Below are 19708 nucleotides of genomic sequence, written 5' to 3' on the forward strand. Positions count from 1 at the left end.
AAAGAAAAACTGTTGAAATGATACTCCAAGAAACACAAAATTCACTTGCTGATCTCGTGTCTCTTCATAACACATAGCCATAAAATTTTTGACTAAAAATCTATGGTTAGGTACAGAAGATAATCTTGGCTTACAAAAGAGAAAAAAACACAATATGGATACCTTAAAATTTCTTTTATGGTTGGATAATGGTTTATTAATCATAATGTCTTTGCATAAAGATTCAGATGATTAAGCAAGAAAATAAGATATGATTAGTAAGATGGCAATTCAGTACAACATAGATCTTTAAAGTTTTTAATAGTAATTATATTGGGCAAGGCAGTATAAAATAACTTCATGGCCAAATAATCAAATCATTTCATGTGGTGAATAAAATATCTTGTTAATTTAATTTTTATCTGTTAAAAATTAATGCTTTAAAATTTATAAGACTTGCTTAAGATTTTTCTGTCATTTATATTTTTAGTTGCTCAACCCATCTATATCTTTACATGATACAAATTAATTGTATCCAAATAATGACTGAAGTTGTTACGAATGTGAGTTTAATAGGATTTTCTTTTTTAGGTAATAATGAAATAGAAAAGATCAAAGTCCGAAGTGGCAACTGGTTTGCAGAGCATTAGTGTGGCCAAAAGATTTGGTCAGGTGGTAAGATGTTATGGGAAAAAATGAACGGACTTTTCGGCCAATCTAACAGAACATTTGTGGATGCGATCATACACGCTGTGAGATCTGCAGCACACCAATCTTCTGATCCCAACTATGGGCAACTTTCAAAAGTCAACAGGTCAGAAGACAGGACTGATAAGACTTTTGTAAAGTAAAGGAATCCATATTAGCCTTTTTAAATACCTGTTCAAATCACTGCAAAAGAAGATAATATTTTATTTAGCCTTTTTCATTATTCCATTAAATAGGCATTATTTCATTTAAAAAAACCAAAGAATTGATGTTCAGAAAGTTTAAGAACATACAGAGTTAAAATGTAAGTCAGTCTGCCTTGTTCTAATGCCCATCCCATTTTTGAACCAAGACTCCAATTTAGAAAACTTTTTGAGCCAAAATCCATTTTGAAAGATGTCACCTCAGTTTCTAGACCTCCATACTTACTGTCCCCGTTATTACCAAGCCTCAAGGAATCCTGTGTCTACCTTTGAACTTGCTGCTCACTTTGTCTGGAATTCTCCTTCCCATGTTCACCTTCCATCAGTTAAAATATTAAATTAGAATATTCCTATTTCTGAAGTTTTCCTTGATCTCCCAGTAAGATTTTATGGCCTTCTCTATTTGCTTGTTTTTTACTTATTCATCAGTTGCATTTTTTATAACCTGACTACATAACATAATACTTGTACACAAATAAAGTAAATTGAAAAGTGCTCTTTCCCAATGATATGTCCCCAAGGTCTAGCACAATAAATGACACACAGTGTATATTCCACTTGTATTTACTAATTAGCATCTTAAACCACCAAAAGATTGAGTCTTACTCCACATTTGTGTGTTAGCCTGCATGCTTAGTTGCTCAGGCATGTCCAGTTCTTTATGACCCCATGGACTGTATAGCCTGTCAGTCTTCTCTGTCCATGGAATTCTCCAGGCAAGAATACTGGAGTGTGTAGCCATTCCCTTAACTACCTGACCCAGGGATCGAACCCGAGTCTCTTTGCATTGGCAAGTGGATTCTTTACCATCTGAGCAATCAGGGAAGACTCTTTTATGCTTTTACCTATATAAATAAACACTTAACTAGATCAATCAGTATTAAAAGGTCAATACCAGCGTTTAAGTATACATGTAAAAATAGAGTTTCACTACATTAGTTGGTTAATTTAATCAAGATAATGAAACATACCAAAAGTAATGGTTTTTAGATCAACTATATACACATATACAGACTTCCCAGGTGGTGCTAGTAGTAAAGAACCTGTTTGCAAATGTAGGAGAGACTTGGGTTTGATCCCTGGGTCAGAAAGATCCCCAGAAGGAGGGCATGGCAACCCACTTCAGTATTCTTTCCTGGAGAATCCCATGGACAGAGGAGTCTGGCAGGCTACAGTCCATAGCGTCTCAAAGAGTCAGACATGACTAAAGCAACTTGGCACGCACAGCACACTTATACACATGTAAGTAGGGGGATAACTGTTGCATTCCCATCCATCCATTCATCTTGCCCTCCATCTCTGCATTATTTATGGAGTGCTAATTATGTTCCAGACACCGACCAGATTATGGAAAATACAAAGTTAAATACATGGCCCCATATATCTGGGTTTTTCTTTATATATGGAAGCACTCAGTTCACTAATCAACCAAACGCTTTTTAGAAAATACATTCTAATAGCAATAACTATAACAATATCTTTGCTCACAGAATAAAATAAACTCATTTGACTCTTAAGATGTTGATATTCTAATTAAAAACATTCACATTTTCTTGAATCTAAATTTAAAAAAAAATACAGATGTATAGAACGGACTTTTGGACTCTGAGGGAGAGGGAGAGGATGGGATGATTTGGGAGAATGGCACTGAAACATGTATGCTATCATGTAAGAAACGAATCGCCAGTCTATGTTCAATACAGGATACAGGATGCTTGGGGCTGGTGCACGGGGATGATCCAGAGAGATGATATGGGGTGGGAGGTGGGAGGGGGGTTCAGGATTGGGAACTCATGTACACCCGTGGCGGATTCATGTCAATGTATGGCAAAACCAATACAGTATTGTAAAGTAAAATAAAGTAAAAATAAAAATTTTTTTTAAAAATAAAGAAGTATGAATTAAAAAAAATAAAATAAAATTAAAAAGGACTAAATCAACAGCAAAAGGGAATAAATGACACTTGCAACAGCAATGAGAGATGTTCCTATAATTAAACAAATACCCTGAAATCTCAGAAGCTATGAAGCCTTTCAAAAACGGCATCCCTCTCTTTCCAGCCACTGTCATCCATAGCATGCATCACTGACTGAGCTGCAGGCATAAAGGTGTTCAATTAAGCAGCTTAAGAAGGATCATTTTTCATTTCTAGCTGTGAAGCTACATTACAAAATTTTTCCATAATAAAGCTTCAGAATTATTCCGAATGTATTCTGAAGTTGCTACCTGATCAGAGTTAGCACTATTCCAACTGGAGTATCAAGGATAAAATAACGACGAGAGGGAAACATTTTGGAGAAAGAAAGGGCAACCCACTCCAGTGCTCCTGATTGAAAAATCCCATGGACAGAGGAGCCTGGTGACCTACAGTCCAATGGGTGGCAAAGAGTCAGACAGGACTAAGCATGCACGAATGAGGGGGCGGCATATACCATAAGAGCCTCATAGTTAGCCTGAAAAATTCCTGCAACTGCTGCTTGGTTAATGTTTAGTTTTTTGAATGCACCATGAGAACCTGCATGTCTGTGCTGTCTTTTCACTGCCCCAAAACGAATCTAAGGTCACTTCGTGATGCATTATCATTTTTAAATTAGTTTTTATTTTATATGGAAATACAGCTGATTCACAATGCTGTGTTTCAGGTGTACAGCAAAGTAATTCAGTTATACATACACATACATCCATTCTTTTTTAAGTTTATTTTCCCATATAGGGTATACAGATTATTGAGCAGAGTTTCCTGAGCTATACAGTAGATCCTTGTTGATTAACTATATTATATATAGTAGTGTGTATATATTAATCCCAAATGCCTAATGTATCCTTCCCACCTACTTTTTTCTGTTTTTGCAAATGTATCTCTCCCATCTACTTTTTTTCTGTTTTTGTAAATGTATCCCTCCCACCTACTTTTCTTTGTTTTTGTAAATTAGTTCATTTGTATCTTTTTATTTTTAAGATTCCATATGTAAGTGATATCATATGATATTTCTCTTCGATTTACTTAGTATGATAATCTCTAGGCCCACCCATGTTGCTGCAAATGGAATTATTTTATTCTTTTTACAGATAAGTAATATTCCATTATATGTATGTACCACATCTTCTTTATCCAATCCTCCATTGATGCATTCTTAACACTTCCACATCCACTTTTTAACTTCTCTCCTGAAATCACTCAGTTTACCAATGGGCAACAAAGAGTGATGATGATGATGGAGGTGGTGGCGAAAGTGATGGTGATGACAGCTGTTATTATTCAGTTATAATTCTGGCAATGACGGTTCTCAATTCTAATCCTCCTCTTCAACTTTGCTGTGTCATTTGTAACTGCTGTCCTCTTGCTCCCAGAAACCTCCTCCATTACCGATGTTTTGAGCACTTTTTTGAGAACATTTAGGTCTTTCTGCAACTGTTTTTCAGACTCTGTAAGTCTCTGAAAACTTCTAAATTCCCCATTAATAAGTTGACCAACTTATTATGGCATCACTGACTCAGTGGACATGAGTTTGAGTAAGCTCCACGAGTTGGTGACGGACAGGGAAGCCTGGCATGCTGCAGTCCATGGGGTCGCAAAGAGTCTGACACAACTGAGAGACTGAACTGAATAAGTTCCCCAGAACAGTACATTTCAAACTTTCATGGGTACACGAATTATCTGGGGACCTCACTGAAAATGCGTATTCTGATCCAGTAGGTCTGGAGTGAGGTCTAGACTGCTGCAGTCTAAGCAGCTCTCGGGCGATGATGATGATGCTGACACACAGAAAGATCACACACTGGATAGCAAGACTCTATCACGTGCTCATTAATTTGACAATTACTACATATGTGAAGCTACTGAACACTTAGAATGTGATTAGTCCTAACTGATATTTTGTGAAATACTCATCAGAATTCAAAGATCCTGGTATGAAAAAAAAAATGTAAAATACCTCTACATATTGAATTGATAATAGTTCAGATATGCTGGATTAAGTAAAATATTTTAAAAATTCACATTTATTTTTACCTTTTTCAATAGGCATATCAAAAAATTTAAAATTGCATATGTGGCTCACATTTTATTGCTGTTGGTCAAAACTGTTCTAATCAAAGGTCAGTATTCCAGAAACGAATGAAACCTAGGATTTAGGATCTCTCATTTAATTGGGTTTCTTCTAAAGCCTATGTAGGTTTCTAGCAGGTTTGGATTTGTAATTGTGTACTCTGTTCCTTAAACATGATTCTCCAAATTGCACAGGCTTCAAGCTTGATAAACCTGAATCAGCCTTGTTGACTACATATGAGATAATTTACTGCTAAGGCTTCAACTCCTGATACTCCGCAGAGAGAGTATGCTAGTCCTGTATCCCTAAATTTTCACTGCCCACCAGCCTCATATTTCCCACTGCCTGAGTCATCTCTTTTTAGTCATCACATCATCAGAACCCTTTATTCTGCCTGACAACAATTATTCTTATTTGTGGTAAATTATTAATCTCCTTGGGTATTTGTTCACATTGTTCTCCCAGCCAGATGGCTCAACTCCTCCTGGCCTAGAGAAATCCTACTTATCCTCTGAAGGCAACCTCAAGTCTCAGCCCTAAAACACATCTGACTATTTCAGGTCACAAAGGTCACTCCTGCAGTACACCTGCGTGAACTGTCATCTTTGTGTGTGTGGGGGGAGGATTTTTTAAAATATAAATGTACTTATTTTAATTGGAGGCTAATTACTTTACAACATTGTATTGGTTTTGCCATACATCAACATAGAATCTACCATGGGTGTACACGTGTTCCCCATCCTGGTGCGTGTGGGTTTTTAATGGGATATTGTCACGTTAGGGTTCATTGCATCCACAGTCTTCAAATCTCACTATCTTCTAGGACTTAGAAGAATATTTAAATTATATGACAAGCACGCTTATAAAACAAGCGCTTTTACACTATGTTTTACTGTGAGCTTAGAAAACGTGAAAATGGCCAAACTGAATGCAAAGTGGACAGGTGGCATAATATTAATAGATAGTGATTTCCTGGTGGTCTCATTCTGAAAAACCCACTGCCCCCTGTTGCTTGAAGCATTGGTCTGAGTGCATGCAAGATGGAGGATACCTGCTCCCGCTTCTGAACTCTTGGTTCCCTGTGGCTGGATGGAGTCTCCTCTCTGCCCAGTCCCAGACAAACCATAATCTTTTTTCCATGTGCCAACAGCCACACTCTGCCAACACTCACTGGCTCTGTCTCTCTGGTTCCTCAGGCTGTGCTATCTTCCCTTCCCACATTTTGGGAAGCCACAGACCATGCAATGGTTATTGCTCACATAGCCTGTTCACCAGCAATAGCACAAAGTGACAAACAAATCTCCCACTGGAACATGAGCTCTGAGACGGTTTTGTTCTCCAGGATATTCTCAGCATCATCTCAAATGAATATTCAAAGGAAAACCATAATACTTTAGCTGGTAGCCTCAAGCTCTTCATTTTTTCTGCATCAGAGAATCACTTTTTGTGTCACTGTATATTCCAAGGATCCTATTATCCATTTATTTTGTCAGGCCCCACTGCCTGTTATATTTGACTTCCACAACCTGAATTTTTAAATCAGTTTTCCCATCATAGTAGTGTTGTTTTTCTAAAGATACAGGCTTAAGAAAGTGTCATCAGTTCAGTTCAGTTGCTCATTGGGTCCGACTCTTTGTGACCCCATGAATTGCAGCATGCCAGGCCCCCTGTCCATCACCAACTCCCAGAGTTCACTCAAACTCACGTCTATCAAGTTGGTGATGCCATCCAGGCATCTTATCCTCTGTTGTCCCCTTCTCCTCCTGCCCCCAATCCCTCTCAGCATCAGAGTCTTTTCCAATGAGTCAACTCTTCGCATGAGGTGGCCAAAGTACTGGAGTTTCAGCTTCAACATCAGTCCTTCCAATGAACACCCAGGGCTGATCTCCTTTAGAATGGAATGGTTGGATCTCCTTGCAATCCAAGGGACTCTCAAGAGTCTTCTCCAACACCACAGTTCAAAAGCATCAATTCTTCTATGCTCAGCTTTCTTCACAGTCCAACTCTCACATCCATACCTGACTACTGGAAAAACCATAGCCTTGACTAGACAGACCTTTATTGGCAAAGTAATGTCTCTGCTTTTCAATGTGCTATCTAGGTTGGTCATAACTTCCCTTCCAAGGAGTAAGTGTCTTTTAATTTCATGGCTGCAGTCACCATCTGCAGTGATTTTGGAGCCCCCAAAAATAAAGTCTGACACTGTTTCCACTGTTTCCCCATCTATCTGCCATGAAGAGATGGGACCAGATGCCATCATCTTAGTTTTCTGAATGTTGAGCTTTAAGCCAACTTTTCCATAGTTTGCATATATTCATCTGAAGAGGTATTTTGTAGTTAAGAACTTTACTACCTGGAAACTCTGCTCAGTGTTATATGGCAGCCTGGATGGGAGGGTAGTTTGGAGGAGAATGGATACATGTATATGCATCGCTAAGTCCCTTCACTTTTCACCTGAAACTATCACAGCACTGTTAATCAACTATACTTCAATATAAAATAAAATACTTAAAAAAAGAACTTTACTACCTTAATATCTTATGACTTTTATTCAAATCCTGACTGCTAGCTGCAAACTATTTGACATAGGATGAATGCTTAATCGCTTTTAAAGCATCCATTTTCCCATCTGTAAACTGAGCACAAAAATAAAACTACCTTATAAGGTTTTTTTGAAGAGCATATAAATCAGTGCATAGAAAGTTCCCAGCATAATGCCTGATATTTAATAAGTATTTGATAAATACTTGTTAAAGTACAATAAGAACAATGAAAGTTAAACTTAGTGATAATAAAAGCACCTAGCAGAAGCCTATAATGTAACAGGAATTCAATAAGTTATTGACTGACAGGACTGAATTTTCTACATATGAATACACTGGTACACTGGTTTCCATCATCAACTCATTAAGTTCCTACTACATCCAAATATTGTGCTACTCACGTGTGGCACACTATAGAAAAATTCTGTACATACTCAATCATCAACTGAGTCATTCACCACAGGAACATCCGCCAGACAAGAATAGATAATTCTAATATATATCTTCAAAACGGATTCTCTAGATTATTCTTAATCTTTTATAAGTTTTCTAACAAGAAACTATAAAAGTAAACAATTAAAGCAAGAATATAATTTTGTAAAATAATATATTTAAAAAATTTGGTTTACTATAAATGTGCTGTTGGAGTACAGGGCATACAGAGAAGGAAAAGCTCTTGTTAAGAAGATCACATCGTTTGCCACAGCAAGAAATAGTGTGCATTTCAGCCATCTATGCCTTACAATAAGCCATCAATATAACTTAAACTTGTGTCTTGGGGTAAGACTTCAAAAGAACCTGAGTATATTCACATATGTAAAAAGACAAGGAGATATCAAGGAAAAGGGGCATGCAAATATCCTCCCATGTCATCATTGCTCTATTTTCCAAGATGAAAGACTACAACAAAGATAAAAAGCAACACACAAACACGTCTCAACTATCACAGAACAGTAAATGACAAAGCCTTTGTAGGAAACACACATTATAGTTTTTCTACAAAAGTCAAACTCAAAGGCAACAGAGAGCCCACATGCAGCAAATACAAAATGCCAAAAGGAAAATCAAAATAAGATTTAAACTGAGGAATTCAAAAGCTTCAGGCTGTGGGTTTTGAGACAGCCATTTGTACCAACAGTTTTTCTCTGACAGATTTGAATGCTTAATGCGTAAATAAGAAAACATGATGGATGAGTTCCCCAGGCACTAATCCTTTCCGATGTAGTTCAGTCTCATTTGTCTAGATGCTTGAGATGTTTTCTAATTGAGGGAAGTCAAATCTTGCTTCTAGCAGATGAGACACCTGGGCAACCTGGCAGATGATGGAAGAACAAGTATACATTTCCAGTTTACGTTAGAAAAGATCATTCTCATTTTTTTTTAAAGTTATGAAATTTATATCCTGGGTGTAGAGCAGAGAAAAACACAAAGGGTTCTTCTTTCATTTACAGCACTGTGGAGGGTCATTATGAATTTTCAAGATGCAGAATGGTGAGAATAAGACAGGGGCTATCAAGACCAGGGAGAATTTCTGCTTCTGTCCCCTGAATCTGCTCTGATTAGTTGCTTCTCTTATTTCAACTCAAGATAATTTTAAAAGATGGGAGGAAGAGAGAAATACTGGGGTCGGGGGGAGAAGATATGGGAAGGCACATCAGTCGGATATAGTATATGAGGACAGTGAAAACCCTGGCTCCAGCATCACTAGCTCTGTGAGCTAATTATGGTCATTAGTTTTAATTTTCACTATATTTAATCTAAATATTTGTTTTGTTTATATCATTCATGCAAAAACACATTTTTATTTTCTTTTTATCCTCCCCCTACCCAACCCTTTTGGGGATATCTATCAGGCGAGGCGGAAGCCAGTGGGGCAGAAGTCGTTTTCCCAGAAACTATAAGACCATCATCTTTCACTCTGTCCAATGGTGCTCCTGTCACTTAACTCATGTTATAGCAGAATATAAGGATCTCTGAGTAATTTTTCATATAATTTTCTGCTCAGATTAGTCAAGATTTGGGTCAGCTTGGGGCTATCTTAAGAATCAGGCTTTTTTTGGTCCAATTCTTAGAAACTGGAGCTGAGAAACATATGACTTATTTCAGCCAATGATTGCTGTTTTTCCCTAATCCCTTAAAAGAAAAAAATCCTACAGTAGAGGAATGTTTAAATGTACTAATTTCCATAAGACTAGGCCAATTATATTGAATGAGACTCTAAGGTCTAGTCATTTCCACGCTTTTTTTTTTTAACCTAGTGATGCTGATATCAGTGATGATATTATTTATGAATGCAGTGAATATAACCAAATATTCTGTACCAGTTGCTATAACTACTGAATATATATTTTCTCATTTATTTTTAATTACAAACTGGTACATATTCAGATATTATCATTACTATCCCCATAGTACTTTCTATACCTATATTCACTGTAATTTGATGTGCATGCAGATGAACTATTATTCCAGTTTTAGAGATGAAGAAACTGAGGAACAAGTCATAAAGGTAGTAAGGAATGGTGGAACTAGAATTTGAAACCATAGTCTGAATCCACAGTCAGTTCTCATAGCCATTATCTAACACTGCCCTCCAAACAAAACTTTACCCAGAACTTCCTTATATAAAAATGTCAAAAGCAGACTTCTCAGCTAGAAGTAATACTGGGATATTTTAAGTTCTGTTCATTTTGCCTCTACCTTGCTTCAGCTACAATTCTGTCCTTAAACTCTCTGTGAATTTTTTAAGATTCTGCAAAACAGAGTTGAAAAATCACCAATATAATATGAACCTCATTTTATACTAACATTCAAATTACAGTAAATCAATGATCAACAAACTATAGCCTTCATGCCAAATACAGTGTTCTGTCTATTTTTATAAATAAAGTTTTATTGAAACACAGTCATGCCCATTTGTTTAGGTATTGCCTAAGACCACTTTCTTTTCATAAGACAGTTAAACATATGCAACACTGTCATCTGGCCTGCAAAGCCTAAAGTATGTAGTATGTGGTCTTTTATAGAAAACCTTTGTCAGCTTCTAGAAACTAATTAAAATATATTCATTTGAGGTTAAATATACTCAGTAACCTGAAGAAAATTTTGAATGACATATTTTCAACATAAATAGATAATTACACATTACAGATGGCTGTAACATAATATTCTGTTGCATTAAATATCTGGTAATTTTGCATAGTTCTATTTCATGATTAAAAAAAAGAAAGTCTTACGGCATGATTTAAATCCCTCTTCTCCATAGCACCCTGTATCTTGCTGGTCTCACAGGAAGTATTAAAACCAACAGATAAATATCAGCAATAGCTCAGTTAGGTTTGATGGAATGCAATTTACACAGAATAATGCTTTAAAAACTTTGGGAACTTTAAAGACCCTGTAGCAAACCAGAAAATCCTTAATTTATTTGCTAATGGCCCCACTACCTATGGGTAAGCTGTCTAAATGCCCTTCTGCCAATTCTGCTCCTAATCCACTCTCACACTTTTATTTCAATTATTTTTATTTACTTCCATCTGACAATCTATTTTTAAATGGTACTTTAGCAACATGTGAGTAGAAGAGATGGAACTTAACATATTTTCTCTTTTTTTTTTCAGAGGAGAATAGACATGGATCAAAAAAATAAAATAAAGACTTTATATATACACAAGTAAGAAAATAAATGCTTCCAGAGGGAGAGCAAATAGATTTTATTTTTTTCCTGCTATTATTTCAGGTGATCCTATACTTTGAAAATTATAAAAGAAAAAAAATACAAGTTAAAAACTGCTGATAATTACAAGAACCACTTTGGAAAAATTAATGGAGAAAAACCGCAGCTGATTTTGGAGTCAATTTAACTTTGTACTCTGCTTTTCAGTTAGGATGCATTTTTATAGATTGGTCATGCTTGTAGATAAAGATACATTTTTAGGTATACTTTTCAAAAAATTTTAATAGCATGGCTTTTTAGGTAAATTTTAGTTTTGAACAAGGACCACGTTTGAGTCTAAAAGAAAATCTAAGGGGCTTATGACATATTGGTTGGGCTACTTTTAAAGCTCCCTGCTCCCCATGATTTGAAGTAGACATTTGTCATTTTGTGCCTGTCCTATACGTCTTCCTCATACCAACTGTGATCATCCTTGGGGGATTACTCCAGCCCTACTGTTACATTTCTGTGGAAGAGAGGACTATAGTAATCTAGGTGACTGCCAAAGGCCATATCCTCTGTCTCTCTCTGTGAACAGAGATGGGGAGTCAGCACATAATTTAGGCTTGGTACAAAGGACTGCTTTCTTGCAAGAGATAACATGTGATCCAAGAGTACAAGACTGAAAGAAATAGTTGGTTATAAATCATTGCACTGCAAGTCAATGGGATAGTTCCTACTATAAGACAAATTCATACTTGTGGCTTCTAAGGATCTCATGTTTCTTTTGATTCAATTCAGTCCAAAGGTATTGATTCTGTCAAATTTTCTAATAAATTCATTTTTGCTTATTAGCTCAGCTGACTTCTGTTTCTGCAGTCAAGAAACTAGGTTAGGACTTTTTAAACATCTTTCCTCTTGACAAATACTTCACTTTTCATTGGAGCCTAGTATAGTGGAGTCCCCAAGTCATGAGAGGCAGTATATAATTCCCTAAAAAAAAAAAAAAAAAAAAGCCAGTCCCTTCTGCTAAATCTCACTAGGGACTCTCTGTTTTCTCCAATTGGAAGCCTGTTTAAAAAAGGGTTCCAATATTACTTGAAACTCAAGCTTGAAAATTCATTCTCAAACTGTCTCTCAATGAATCAAAAATGTTCCACTTCATTAACTGCTCACCAGAAAGCTGAGTGTTTGAGGAATGGGCCATAATTCTCAAGGTTAAAGAAAGGTACCTTTAAATGTCTCGGTGACCACAAAATAAAGAATGCTGATGGCTCTTCACTGCAAGGTCTTCTGGACACCTCCATAATCTTGAAGCACAAGGACAACTTGATTCTTTTAATTATTAAGACTGGTGCTCAGGGACTGCAAAGTGACTTTTTAATTTGACAGTCTTCCATTCAGCATTGCCGGAAATATTATGAACAGCGCTACTGGAATCATTCCACAAACCATACATTTCTGTGTATCTCTGGTTATATTTCATCTGAAAACAAAGTGATTTTTATCATGAGATTAATTTCTATGCTATTGTGGCAGAAGAAATTCAGCTTAGTGGTTAAGAATACAGACTGTAGCCAGATCAATGGAAAGATGATTATGCTAGAGTTTGAAGGACAGGTAGAATTTGAACATGGACATAAAACCATGGGATTAAGGAGAGGGGAGTGGGCTTCCAAGTAGAATCAATAATGTGAACAAAACATAAAGAAAACAAAAATCACATATTACCAAGTGCTTAACATGTGTTGAGCTCTGTTCTAAATACTTTACAGACACCAATCCATTTTATTATCATGACAACACTATGCCATAGGAGCTATAATTATCTCTATTTTACAGATGAGGTAACTGAGACAAAGAGAGTTCAAGTAACTTGCCCACAATCACACAGGGAGAAGCTGGAGAAATCAGGATTCATAGCCAGGCAGCCAGGCTTCACTGTCTGCACTCTTGAACTCACCCTATTTAATTCTACCCATTAGGATATCACTAGATAGGGTATGTTAAGGGAGATGATAAGGAATCAGGTTGGAAAGGTCTGCTGGGACCAAACTGCAAAAGACCATGCATATATAGAATAAGGAGTATGAACAATATTCTGAACTCATTAATGGGCCCAGGTGGTACTAGTGGTAAAGAACCCACCTGCCAATGCAAGAGATTTAAGAGATGTGGTTATGATTCCTGGGTGGGGAAGATGGCCTGGAGCAGGAAATGGCAACCCACTCCAGTATTCTTCCCTGGAAAATCCAATGGACAGAGGAGCTTGGTGGGCTACAGTCTATAGAATCACAAAGAGTAGGACATGGATGAACTATCTTACGATTGTTATTTATAAAGTTTTCAAGCAGTGGATGACGTCAGTATAAAGCTATACTTTAGGAAGAATGTGGCAGTGGTAACTAAAGAGGATGAATTGAAGGACAACAAGCATATGAATATGAGTTAGGTGGCTATTCTCATAGCTAAGGCAAAGGCTGTTGTTTAGACTTTAAGCTATGTCGGATACTTTGTGATACCATGGACTCTGGTATTAAAGTCTAGAGAACACCAGGCTCCTCTGCTCTTCACTCTCTCTTAGAGTTGGCTCAGATTCATGTCCATTGAGTTGGTAATGCTATCTAGCCACCTTATCCCTCTGCCTCCCCCTTCTCTTCTTGTCTTCAATCTTTCTCAGCATCAGGGTCTTTTCCAGTGAGTCAGCTCTTCTTATCAGGTCTAGTTTGGAGCTTCAGCATCTGTCTTTCCAAAAAATATTCAGGGTTGAATTCCCTTAGGATTGACTGGTTTGATCTCCTTGATGTCCAAAGGACTCTTAAGAGTCTTCTCCAGCACCACAGTTCAAAAGCATCACTACTTTGGTGCTCAGCCTTCTTTACTGCTCAACTCTCATACCCTTACATGAATACTGGCAAAATTATAGTTTTGACTATATGGACATTTGCTGGCACAGTGATGTCTCTGCTTCTTAATACACTGTCTAGGTTGGTCAAAGCTTTCCATCCAATGAGGAAGTGTCTTTTAATTTCATGGCTAAAGCTGCCATCTGCAGTGATTTTTGGAGCCCAAGAAAACAAAATCTTTTTATTCTAAAGTCACTGCTTTCACTTTTTACCCTTCTATTTGCCATGAAATGATGGGACCAGAAGCCACAATCTTAGTTTTTTGAATGTTGAGTTTTCAATCAGCTTTTTCACTCTCCTATTTCACTCTCATCAAGAGGCTCTATAGTTTCTCTTCTCTTTCTGACATTAGGGCAGTATCATCTGCATATCTGAAGTTGTTGATATTTTTCCGGGCAACCTTGATTCCAGCTTGTGATTCATCCAGCCTGTCATTTCACATGATGTCAATGAAAGGAAATAGAAGAAAACAACAGAAAGGGAAAGACTAGAGATTTCTTCAAAAAAATTAGAGATACCAAGGGAACATTTCATGAGATGAGCACAATAAAGGATAGAATTGGTATGGACCTAACAGAAGCAGAAGATATTAAGCAGTGGCAAGAATACACAGAAGAACTATACAAAAAAGATTGTAATGACCCAGATAACCACGATGGTGTGATCACTCACCTAGAGCCAGACATCCTGGAATGTGAAGTCAAGTGAGCCTTAGGAAGCATCACTATGAACAAAGCTAGTGGAGGTGATGGAATTACAGTTGAGCCCTTTCAAATCCTGAAAGATGATGCTGTGAAAGTGCTGCATTCAATATGCCAGCAAATCTGGAAAACTCAACAGTGGCCACAGGACTGGAAAAGGTCAGTTTTCATTCCAATCCCAAAGAAAGGCAATTCCAAAGAATGTTCAAACTGCCACACAATCACACTCATCTCACACGCTAACAAAGTAAAGCTCAAAATTCTCCAAGTCAGGCTTTAACAGTATGTGAACTATTAACTTCCAGGTGTTCAAGGTGGATTTAGGAAAAGCAGAGGAATGAGAGATCAAATTGCCACCATCTGCTGGATCATTGAAAAAGCAAGAGAGTTCCGGGAAAACATCTATTTCTGCTTTATTGACTATGCCAAAGCCTTTGACTGTGTGGATCACAAAAAACTGTGGAAAATTCTGAAAGAGATGGGAATACCAGACCACCTGACCTGCCTCTTGAGAAATCTGTATGCAAATCAAAAAGCAACAGTTAGAACTGGACATGGAACAACAGACTGGCTCCAAATCAGATATATATGTCAAGACTATATATTGTCATTCTGCTTATTTCACTTATATGCAGATGACATCATGTGAAATACAGGCCTGGATGAAGCACAAGCTGGAATCAAGATTGCTGGGAAAAATAGCAATAACCTCAGATACACACAAGACACCACTCTTCTGGCAGAAAGCAAAGAATTAACGAGCCTCTTGTTGAAAGTGAAAGAGGAAAGTGAAAAAGTTGGCTTAAAACTCAACATTCAGAAAACTAAGATCATGGCATCTGGTCCCATCTCTTCATGGCAAACAGATGGGGAAACAATGAGAGACTTTATTATGGGGGGCTCTAAAATCACTGCAGATGCTGACCACAGCCATGAAATTAAAACATGCTTGTTCCTTAGAAGAAAAGTTATGACCAACTGAGACAGCATATTAAAAAACAGAGACACTACCTTGCCAACAAAGGTCTGTCTAGTCAAAGCTATGTTTTTTCCAGTAGTCATGGATGGATGTGAGTGTTGGACTAGAAAGAAAGCTGAGGGCCAAAGGATTGATGCTTTTGAACTGTGGTGCTGGAGAAGATTCTTGAGAGTCCCTTGGACTGCAAGGAGATCTAACCAGTCCATCCTAAAGGAAGTCAGTCCTGAATATTCATTGGAAGGACTGATATTGAAGCTGGAACTCCAATACTTTGGCCACCTGATGTGAAGAACTGACTCGCTGGAAAAGACTCTGATGCTGGGAAAGATCAAAGGCAGGAGGAGAACGGTATGACAGGATGAGATGGTTGGATGGCATCACCAATGTGATGGACATGAGTTTGAACAGGCTCTGGGAATTGGTGACAGACAGGGAAGCCTGGTGTGCTAAAGGCCATGGGGTCACAAAGAGCTGGACACGACTGATTGAACTGACTGAATCTGTATATAAGTTAAATAAGCAGTAACAACAGACAGCCCTGTTGAACTCCTTTCCCAATTTAGAAGCAGTCACTTATTCCATGCCAGTTCTAACCACTGCTTCTTGACCTGCATCCAGGTTTCTCAGTAGACAGGTAAGGTAGTCTGGTATTTCCATCTCTTTAAGAATTTTCCATAGTTTGGTATGATCTGCACAGAAAAGCTTTAGCATAGCCAATGAAGCAGAAGTAGATGTTTTTCTGGAATTCCCTTGCTTACTCTATGATCCAGTGAATGTCAATAATTTGATCTCTGGTTCCTCTGCCTTTTCTAAATCCAGCTTATACAGCTGGAAGTTCTCAATTCAAGTACTGTCAAAGCCTAGCTTGAAGGATTTTGAGCATAACTTTACTAGGCTGTTGAAGTATGACCTAAATAAAATCTCCTGTGATTATACAGTGTGTTACTCATTCAGTTGTGTCTCTTTGCAACCCCATAGATTGTAACAGCCCATCAGGCGCCACTGTCCATAGAATTCTCCAGGGAAGAATACTGGAGAGGGCTGCCTTTTCCTTCTCCAGGAGATCTTCTAGACCTAGGGATTGTACCCTAGTCTCCTGCATTGCAGGAAGATTCTTTATCATCTGAGCCACCAGAGAAGCCCCTGATTATACAGTGGAGGGTGATGAATAGGTTCAAGGGATTAGATCTGGTAGACAGAGGGCCTGAAGAACTATAGACCGAGGTTCATATCACTGCACAGGAGGCGCTGACCAAAGCCATCCCTAAGAAAAGGAAATGCAAGAAGGCAAAGTGGCTGTGTGAGGAGGCTTTACAAATGGCTGAGAAAAGAAGAGAAGTGAAAAGCAAGGGAAAAAGGGAAAGACAGACCCAACTGAATGTAGGGTTCCAGAGAATAGTAAAGAGAGATGGAAAGCATTCTTAAGAGGATAATGCAGGGAAATAGAGAAAAACAATAGAATTGGAAGGACTCGAGATCTCTTCAAGAAAATTAGTGCTATCAAGGAAATATTTCATGCAAGAATGGGGATGATAAAGGACAGAAACTGTAAGGTCCTAACAGAGGCAGAAGAGATTAAGAAGAGGTGTCAAGAATATACAGAAGAACTGTACAAAAAAGGTCTTAATGACTGGAATAACCATGATGGTGTGATCACTCACCTAGAGCCAGTTTTCATTCCAATTCCAAAGAAGGGCAGTGCCAAAGAATGCTCAAACTACTGCACGTTGCACTCATTTTACATGCTAACAAGGTAATACTCAAAATCCTTCAAGCTAGGCTTCGACAGTACTTGAATTGAGAACTTCCAGATGTACAAGCTGGGTTTATAAAAGGCAGAAGAACCAGAGATCAAATTAATCATAGAGTAAGCAAGAGAATTCCAGAAAAACATCTACTTCTTCATTGGCTATGCTAAACGTTTGACTGTGTGGATCACAACAAACTGTGGACAATTCTTAAAGAGATGGAAATACCAGACTACCTTACCTGTCTACTGAGAAACCTGGATGCAGGTCAAGAAGCAATAGTTAGAACTGGCATTGAACAAGTGACTGCTTCTAAATTGGGAAAGGAGTTACTGCTTATTAAACTTATATGCAGAGTAAATCATATGAAATGCCAGGTTGGATGAATCACAAGCTGGAATCAAGATTGCTGGGGGAAATATCAACAAGCTCAGATATGAAGATAATACTACCCTAATGGGAGACAACAAAGAAGACCTCATGAACCTCTTGATGAGGCTTAAAGAAGAGAGTGAAAAGGCTGGCTAAAAATTCAACAGTAAAAAAAAGAAAAAAAAAAACACTAAAATCGTGGCAAGGAAGGTGACTGCAGCCATGAAATTAGAAGACACTTGCTCCTTGAAAGGAAAGCTATGACAAACCTAAACAGTGTATAAAAAAGCAAAGATACAACTTTGCCAACAGAGGTCCATATAGAAAAGCTATGGTTTTTCCTGTAGTCATGGATGAATGTGAGAGTTGGACTATAAAAAAGTCTGAGTATCAAAGAACTGATGCTTTTAAATTTTAAGTTGTGGTGTTAGAGAGGACTCTTGAGAGCCCCTTGGACTGCAAAGAGATCAAACCAGTCAATTCTAAAGGAAATCAACACTGAATATTCGTTGGAAGGGCTGAGGTGGAAGCTCCAATATTTTGGCCAGCTGATGCGAAGAGCTGACTCACTGGAAAAGACCCTAAGCCTGGAAAAGATTGAAGGCGAAAGGAGAAGGGGTAGGGAGAGCATGAGATGTCTTCATAGCATCACCAACTCAATGGACATGAATCTGAGCAAACTCCAGGAGATAGTGAAGGACAGAGGAGCCTGGCATGCTGCAGCCCATGGAGTCCCAAAGAGTTGGACATGACTTAGTGACTGAACAATAAAAGCTTTATTTTGCCTATAAAACCCTAGACCCGATAGGTCCAGGATATAAAGTGTGTTGAATGAATGGTTGTACACATATTAGGGGTAACTTTGGAGAATTTGGGGCTTCCCTTGTGGCCTATCTAGTAAAGAATCCACCTGCAAAGCGGGAGAACTGGGTTCGATCCCTGGGTTGGGAAAATCCTCTGGAGAAGGGAATGGCTATCCACTCCAGTATTCTGGTCTGGAGAATTCCATGGACTGTGTAGTCCATGGGTCACAAAGAGTCGGACATGACTGAGTGACTATCACTTTGGAGAGTTTGACTATGTCTGCTCAAAAGCTGAGGACAACATGAAGGAGGAATTTTACACAATATTCATTGCCCAAACCACCTGGGTCATTGTCTACAATACTTACTGGGTTAAGAATACATCATACTACTCTGCTTTGATATTTCTGATGGGAAAAAGTCACTTAATCGGCATAGTAAACTAAATACTGTAAGAATCCTAGAGTTCAGATTAAAATTTGTGGCCAAAGAACTATTATAATTGACTAAGGTGGCAAAACAGTTGAATTTGAAATAGATATAGCAGCTAGCCTCATTTTATACATCTAAAACCTTAGGCTGCAAATTTGCCTATATTCTATAAAACTCAAGGCTCCATTCCCTAACAATTGCATGTATGCATATATAATGTTCAGAAAACGAATCATGCCTCTAATGTAAGCAATAATAAATCAAATTAAGCAGTATTTACAGGTCCCTACTGAATATCTTTCATAACACATATTTTATGATGGGAATAAATTTTTTTTTTAATCCCACCATACTATCTCCATGCCTACTCTATAGTTGTGAGGCTGTTCCTGTCACTAGTAAATACTCTGAAATAATAACAATAATAATATACTGCACAGTACATAATATTAAAGAATTCAGTGTTCTTTACTTGTATTAATACAGCTTCCCCTTCTAATTTCAGAATAAGATAGAATGAAACATTACTTAATTTCCTCCTTTTACAATCAGATTGAAAGAGACATTGAACAGCATAATTATCTAGAGAACAAAACAAAGAACTAGATTTTATCAAATAGAGAATCATGA

The 19708-nt window shown here is 37.7% G+C and overlaps 1 protein-coding gene across 2 annotated transcripts in view; it reads right to left on the reverse strand.

Annotated features, from left to right (window-relative positions):
• The window catches only part of PRKG1 (protein kinase cGMP-dependent 1), a 1378000-nt gene that overhangs the window by 633419 nt on the left and 724873 nt on the right, over positions 1–19708 (reverse strand). The window lies entirely within an intron of this gene.

Source organism: Oryx dammah, unplaced genomic scaffold (genome assembly GCF_014754425.2).
Source record: "Oryx dammah isolate SB20612 unplaced genomic scaffold, SCBI_Odam_1.1 HiC_scaffold_14, whole genome shotgun sequence".
Taxonomy (NCBI): Eukaryota; Metazoa; Chordata; class Mammalia; order Artiodactyla; family Bovidae; genus Oryx; species Oryx dammah.